Here is a 7,217-nt window from a genome sequence, read left to right on the forward strand (position 1 = left end):
TGACCCAGTCTTGACCCAGAGTTGATAGTTTTCACTTTAAATACATTCCAAGTCGCCTCCGCACGTCTAGGTGACCCTAGAATCATTCAAATGGTTAAATGATTCTTTTTATTCACCCCTATTTTTTATTTCCCGATATTAAAAAGATATTAAATAAAGAGAAAGACAACTCTGGGATGGAGACTGTGACCCAGTGTTGACCCAGAGTTGGCATTTCATCTCTCAAACAATCGTTGCCACCCTTCCCCTTATTTTAATACACCTCCCGTGTTCGCTCTGAACAAACAGTTATCCCCAGAATTGTTCAGCAATATTGCTACCTCGTTAATGAATAAAAATCATCTGTCTGGGTTTTGGATTTTACCCAGAGCTAGCACATTAGCGTTCAAACATATTCATTTAATTATCCACATCTTTCAACAATATCATTATATGCTTAAAATAACTCAGCAACAATCGGAAAAAGATCATAATACCCCCCGCGTTTAGATCTCCCCCAAATTCACCATTTAACCTCAACTCTGTGTTTTTGGCTAACCCAGACTGGGTTGCTGGACACAACCCAGAGTAGGACTCTGGGTATGAACCATCAGGGTTATTGAATTTTATATTAGATTTTATTATTAAATTCAAAATTCCTACGCTTGCCAGGCTAGGCTTGCAAAATTTTTCGGGCTATCGAGTATGTGCTAGTGCGATTCGATAGGTGTTGAATGAGAGGTCTGGTTCAGTGGGAATATTGAGAGGAGGGATGAGATGAGGAAGGATTATCGGGAAGCGTTGAGCGGGTACAAAAATTCACTGCAGGCGATATTTATTATTTTCTCACCAAAGTCAATAGCTTATTATTTAAAGTCACTGAGCTATACACAAGTCGATTTAACTTAGTCGTAAATAAATGAACGGGTCTTAATGGTATTAAACCGAGCGGTTCCAAGAGAAAAACGTGATTAAATTTCCAAAGAAACGTTACAGAGCGGTCCGTAGAAAACGTGTACACACTCATAAACGGTTGCTATGCTAATGAGAGCAATAAGCCTGCCACAATGTCGCAGGTGATACAATTTGGGCGGTCACATGACCTAATTCATTTATCTGTATAGGATAAAGGTGAATCGTCCAGGAAGTGCCACCTCAGGTGTCGGAATTAATAACCCCCGATCATCTGAGGTGAGCGCGTCAGGTTTGCGTGAGTGAGGAGAGAATGATTGAGCCCTGACACTGGGTGAATGATCTGTCAGCTGACAGGATTTCCAATAATAGCTTTAAACTAAGCTAATATTTTTCGGTGAAAGTTGATCATTCAAAAGTACAAACTGTAATTACTCATAACTGTTTCAATCATTGATACTTTTCCAATTTTCTTCTCTACTTTTTCTTTTAATCAATGCTGAGAAGCAGCAAGTAGCTCAACGCATATGATAACGAGGACGTGACAGTGAGCATGTTGAATAATTTTTTCGATCTTTCATTGCCATCAATGAATTGATGGTATACTTCGGGACGGCTAGAGAAAATGCTCAAATCTTTGTATGTACTCTCATTTCTTGGAAAATCAATCTTGCAACTTCAAATTTTGTATTGACGCTGTGTCGAATTGAAGAATTTGTTGAAAATCGCCGACAACTTTCTATGATGAGGTATGTTACTTAGAAATGTAGGTAAATGTCTTGTATAACCCCACTTTGCCGTTCTTATACGTTGTGTGATTGAGTGTGTAGGTTTCCAGTCCTTATTTCAGGATCTGGAAACCGTTTTTGGGGGAAAGAATTAGGTTGGGAGTTATACGAGTTATACATCGCTCTCTGTGCTATCCAGGGCCACGACGAGGACGTGGCGGTGTATCGGCCTCAAAGACAGCATATGTTGTTACGTTAAAGACAATGGGTATACAGAAAGATATTAGTTTTTCATGGTAGCCCCACAGAGATCACTCAATCACCTCTCATCTCTCCACAACTTATCACCTAATATCACTAATTCCACCCAACGAGTGCCATGCCCACCGCTACGCTTCTGTAGCTATTCACATTATTGAATATAATATAATTGGGCGATCAAACTAACTTACCTGTAAGTGACGTTCGATCGTAATTATATGAAGTCCTCGCTCGAGTACATTACAACTTGTAGTATCCCTTCGATCTACTAGGTTCCACACGCGTATTTAGAGCTAGAAAGAAAAAAAGGGGGCAGTGGGGCCTCCCCCACCTCTACCACTTACCGCGCCGATACTTCAATTTTTTAGAGTTACATAATAAATAAAATCTAATGGGTGGGAAGAATCAAGATTCGCCCTTTTTGGGTGGGTGTAATGTACTCGAGCGAGGACTTCATATAATTACGATCGAACGTCACTTACAGGTAAGTTAGTTTGATCGCCCAATTATATTTCGTCCTCGCTCTCCTACATTACAACTTGTAGTTGTTTAGAGATACATTTAAAAGATTGTACAACTTGTGTTGATTATAAGGTTATTCATTTATTTCTCCTAATATAGATCTGAGAAAAGCAGTGTTATCTAGTTGAATAGGTCTCTTATAAAATCTAGCAAAGGTTTGAGAACCCGCAGTCCACCCAGCAGTTTTACGAATCGTATCAAAATCAATTCCTTTTTTTTTTTAGCGGCTGCCGACTTTGAGGCATGTCGCGTTGAATGGGCGGAAAATTTTTCTATATCGATCCCACTTAATGATAAACATTTCTTTATCCATCTGCTAACTGTATGTGTGGACACTGCGCCATGTGGTTTTTTAAAAGATATGAATAACTGCTTACAATTACCTCTTAACGAACTTGTCGTTTCTAAATATAGCTTAATAAATGATGAAACACATAACAATGGTTTACTTGCGAACTTTGGTAAACTAAAGAAAGGCTGATCTCGCCCTGGATCAGAGGTTTTTAGTAAGTCTGGAATTCTTATTTCAATTCCCTCAGATACTTCGTTTATCAAGTCAATTCTTATTTTAGTTAGAGTTTGTGCCCTTTGAGCAGTGCTTAATGCTAGGAGCATAATGGTCTTATAAGTCAAGGATTCTAGGCTAGAGGTTTCCAGGTTTTCTAGGAAACGAAGCACTACTGTAACATCCCATGTGGAAGAGTATTTTGGCTGAGTAGGCCTGAGTTTGTATGCTCCTTTCATAAATCTACGAATATTTGCATTTTCTCCAATTTTATCCTCGGAGAGTAAAGAAATTGCACTTCTATAAGAGTTAAGTGTCCCATATGAAGCTCCCGATCTAAATTTCTCAGTCAAAAATCTTAGAACTAAGTTAATACTAATGTCCAAGCAACTTTTATCATTCCTGGCGCAGAACTCATCCCAATGTTTCAGAGCAGTAGAGTATTGTTTGAGCGTAGAGCTGCTTAATGAGGCTAGAGCTATGTCTAAGGCCTCTCTAGGAATTTTTCTTAATAAGAAAGCCTCCCGGATACTCTGCTCACTATTAAAGTGAGGAACTCCGCTCTTGGATGTGATAGATTCCTGCATGGGGACAAAAGTAGTTCGGGATTAGCTTCAAGGACTAAGGGCCTGCCTATCATTAATTTTTCAAAAAGTGGAAACCAAGGTTGATTTTTCCAAAGAGGCACAACTAAGATCCCATATGCTTTTTCACGCCTTATTTTTGCCAATGTCTTTAAGATCATGGAGAAAGGGGGAAAAGCATAAAAATAGAAACTAGACCATTGAATGGTGAACGCGTCGATATATAGGGCTTTACTGTCAGGTTTCCATGATACGAAATTCTCACATTTGGCGTTATGTCTGGAAGCAAATAAATCAATTTTTGGTTCACCAAAAATGTTAATGATCTGGTTGTAATATATATCGTTTAGTTCCCATTCAGTGTCTATGTTTTTGATTCTAGATAATTTATCAGCAACTATGTTATCTTTAGATGGAATGTACGAGGCAATTAAAGTTAATTTTTTGTTTTCAGCCCACTGCCAAATCTCACGAGCTAATCTGTTGTATCGTTGAAATTTTGTGCCACCCATTTTATTCAAATAAGATATGGCAGTAGTGTTGTCAACCCGGAGTAAAATTTGACAGTTATTCAGATCTGAAGCTAATTCTCTCAATGCAATTTTTATTGTCAATAATTCTAGGAAATTGATATGCATCTTTTGTTCTCTCACTGACCAAAAACCGTGAATCTTTCGATCATCATTGCAAGCCCCCCAACCGGACATTGATGCATCTGTAAAAATCTGCATAGCAAAGGATCCATCGTGAATATGGTGAATGGTATCCTTAATGTTAGCTTTCCACCATTGTAATTCACGCTTTATAGGCTCTCTTAAAGGCATTATTTTATCATAACAATCATCATTGAAGATGAGTTGGAAAATTTTCTCTTTTTCTAGGGTCTTGGTGTATAACCAGCCGTATTCTACGGCCGGACAACATGCTATTAATTTCCCAATTAACTGAGCATACTCTCTAATATAACACTTATCCAATTTCAAAAAGGTCTCTAATAATTGATAAATACTTTTTCGTTTTTCATCAGTTAGTTCAATTGCGTACTTTTCTGTATTAATTATAAACCCCAAGAACTTGCATCTTGGGGAGGGTATGAGGTTGGATTTTTTATGATTGACTAGGAAACCCAACCACTTCAGGAGGTACAGGGTTTCCTCGACATTTTTCTGGCACTCTTCAGATGTTTTCTCTATACATAAAATATCGTCTAAGTAGATAACTGATGAAAAACCCCTGCTTCTTAAGTTTTTAACAACTACTTTCATGATTTTTGTGAACACAAGGGGGGCAGTGTTTAAACCAAAAGGTAAGACCATAAATTCATATAAGACATTTTGAAATTTGAAGCGGAGATATTTCCTACTATCTTCGTGTATCGAAATTAAGTAATAAGCGTCTTTTAGATCGATTGTTGCTAAATGATATTTTGGGAAAATTAACTGAATTGCGGTTCTTAAGTCTTCAAGTTTGAAATGTTGCGTTGTGATAGATTTGTTAAGTTGTTTCAAGTTTAATATGAATCTATTTGAACCATCCGGTTTTTTAACTAAGAAATAGGGAGACAAAAATTGGTCTTTTGTTTCCGTACAGACTCTAATAACTTTTTTAACTAGTAGTTCATTGACACAAAACCTTGTGGCCTCTACATCTACCCCCGAATAATCATAACTATTGGGCAGTGTTTTCAACAATTTTCTATTAAGGGGGACCTTATACCCTGAGATGCAAGATAACACGAACTTATCATTAGTAATCTCTTGCCAGTTTTTATAGAAAAACAATAGTCTACCCCCTCTTACATCAGTTAGTTCTTCTTCTCGCCCTTGTTCACGGCCTTGGGCGGCTGATGGATTGAGGTCTTGTGATTTACAAATTGCTGGTTGCCTCTTGAAAACACCTTTTGTCTCAGACGTCCGGCGAAAAACATAGATCCCGTTTGTCCCCCGGTCGGACGTCTCGCAAACGGGATCTTGAAGTTTGACTGTTGATAAGGGACAGTTGGTTTCTTTCGCACCTGAGGAGGCTTAAGAGTCTCGCTCATCTTGTTCAATGCCTTGGCGTCTTTGATTTTTTCAGATAAATCCTTTCCATATAAAAACTCTCCTGGTTTAGTCTCTTTAAGAATGGCCTTCGTTTCCTTGGATAATCCAGGTTCAATAAATGCTTTCCTTGAGGTTGTCTGTTTGTGTACAATAGAAGCAACCAGTTTAGCAGAGTCACGTATGCGTGTCAAAAGTTTCTCGAGATCAAAATCTTCTTTGTCCTCGTAGATTGCTGAGACTACGGAACCAAGAATTGACAGGGCTGTACCTGCCAGTTTTTGAGTTTCAATCATGTGATTGTCTCGAGCAACAGCAAAGTCTTTCACTGTGGCCGCGATTTGCGGATTTAACTTGGGGGCTTCTAGTTCAGCTACGCATTCATAGGTCCCCAAAAGTGTTTGGATTTCCTCCTTCTTCATACCTTCTTTACAGAAAAATTCCCATCTCCTCAAGAGATCGGGATTGATCTGTAGTTTTAATTGCTTGCGTGGAGGTTGGATCATCACCCAAATAAGAGAAGAGAAAAGGAGAGAAAGATATCTATAAATATCTATATACAATTGGCTGTATTCTGGGAATTGGAGAGTTAAAAACAAAAAATTTGTTTAGTATTCAACCAAGAGAAAGAATAAATTGTTTATCTGTGGTCTGCCATATAGCAGGAACCGATAATTTATTGCGTCCCTATCCTGTTACATAAACAAGCATAGACGTGTCGCGGCAGGTCTTAGTCTCATCACAAGTCTGAGTTCTGACCACCCTGTCGGTATTTTCTCTATTTCTTTTTCTAGAGTTATATTTTTCATCTCTGTCTTGTCATTTAACAAGCACTGATAATTGTTAGCATCTTTCTCTTGCCACACGGTCAAGCATATATTTTCTTTTTCTAAAGTTATATTTTCCATTTCTGTCTTGTCATTAAACAAGCACTGATAATTGTTAGCATCTTTCTCTTGCCACACGGTCAAGCATATATTTTCTTTTTCTAAAGTTATATTTTCCATTTCTGTCTTGTCATTTAACAAGCACTGATAATTGTTAGCATCTTTCTCTTGCCACACGGTCAAGCATATATTTTCTTTTTCTAAAGTTATATTTTCCATTTCTGTCTTGTCATTAAACAAGCACTGTTAATTGTTAGCATCTTTCTCTTGCCACACGGTCAAGCGTAGATGTCGAAAGGTCTCAAAACACTTCTCTCCAGGGAATAATTCGTTTCTGATTTTTTTTTTTTTTTTTTTTTACTTACAAATTTTCGTTGTTGCTGGTGTTATCGGTCTTCTCAATACCATCAACAGCATCTTGGACGTGATCTGATGTAACGTCGGAGATGTCTGTATCCTCGAGAATTTGCTGGTCGTTCGAAGTCATGTTCTCTTTTTCGGCTACGTTCTCCTTGTCCTCGGACATCGCTTGGGTTGTGTCAGAAATCACCAGTCTCTCTTCTAACTTTTGCACTTTATTCAACAGTTGATCCAAAATTTCATCTCTTTCACGAGATCTTTTCTTGGACTTCTTGCCCATTCTTTCACCACAAAAAAAAAATTTTTAAAAGGTCGTAGGAGAAGAAACAAAAAATACTCGCTGGAAAAAACACGTGTGTCACTAAGCGCGCGCGAAGAAAAAGTGAAGTATCGGCGCGGTAAGTGGTAGAGGTGGGGGAGGCCCCACTGCCCCCTTTTTT

At 38.2% G+C, this 7,217-nt stretch overlaps 1 protein-coding gene across 2 annotated transcripts in view; it reads left to right on the plus strand.

The window, feature by feature from the left end:
* Window positions 1-7,217, plus strand: part of LOC105269916 (membralin) — an 88,456-nt gene that overhangs the window by 79,577 nt on the left and 1,662 nt on the right. The window lies entirely within an intron of this gene.

This window comes from Fopius arisanus, unplaced genomic scaffold (assembly GCF_000806365.1).
Source record: "Fopius arisanus strain USDA-PBARC FA_bdor unplaced genomic scaffold, ASM80636v1 scaffold00076, whole genome shotgun sequence".
Classification (NCBI taxonomy): Eukaryota; Metazoa; Arthropoda; class Insecta; order Hymenoptera; family Braconidae; genus Fopius; species Fopius arisanus.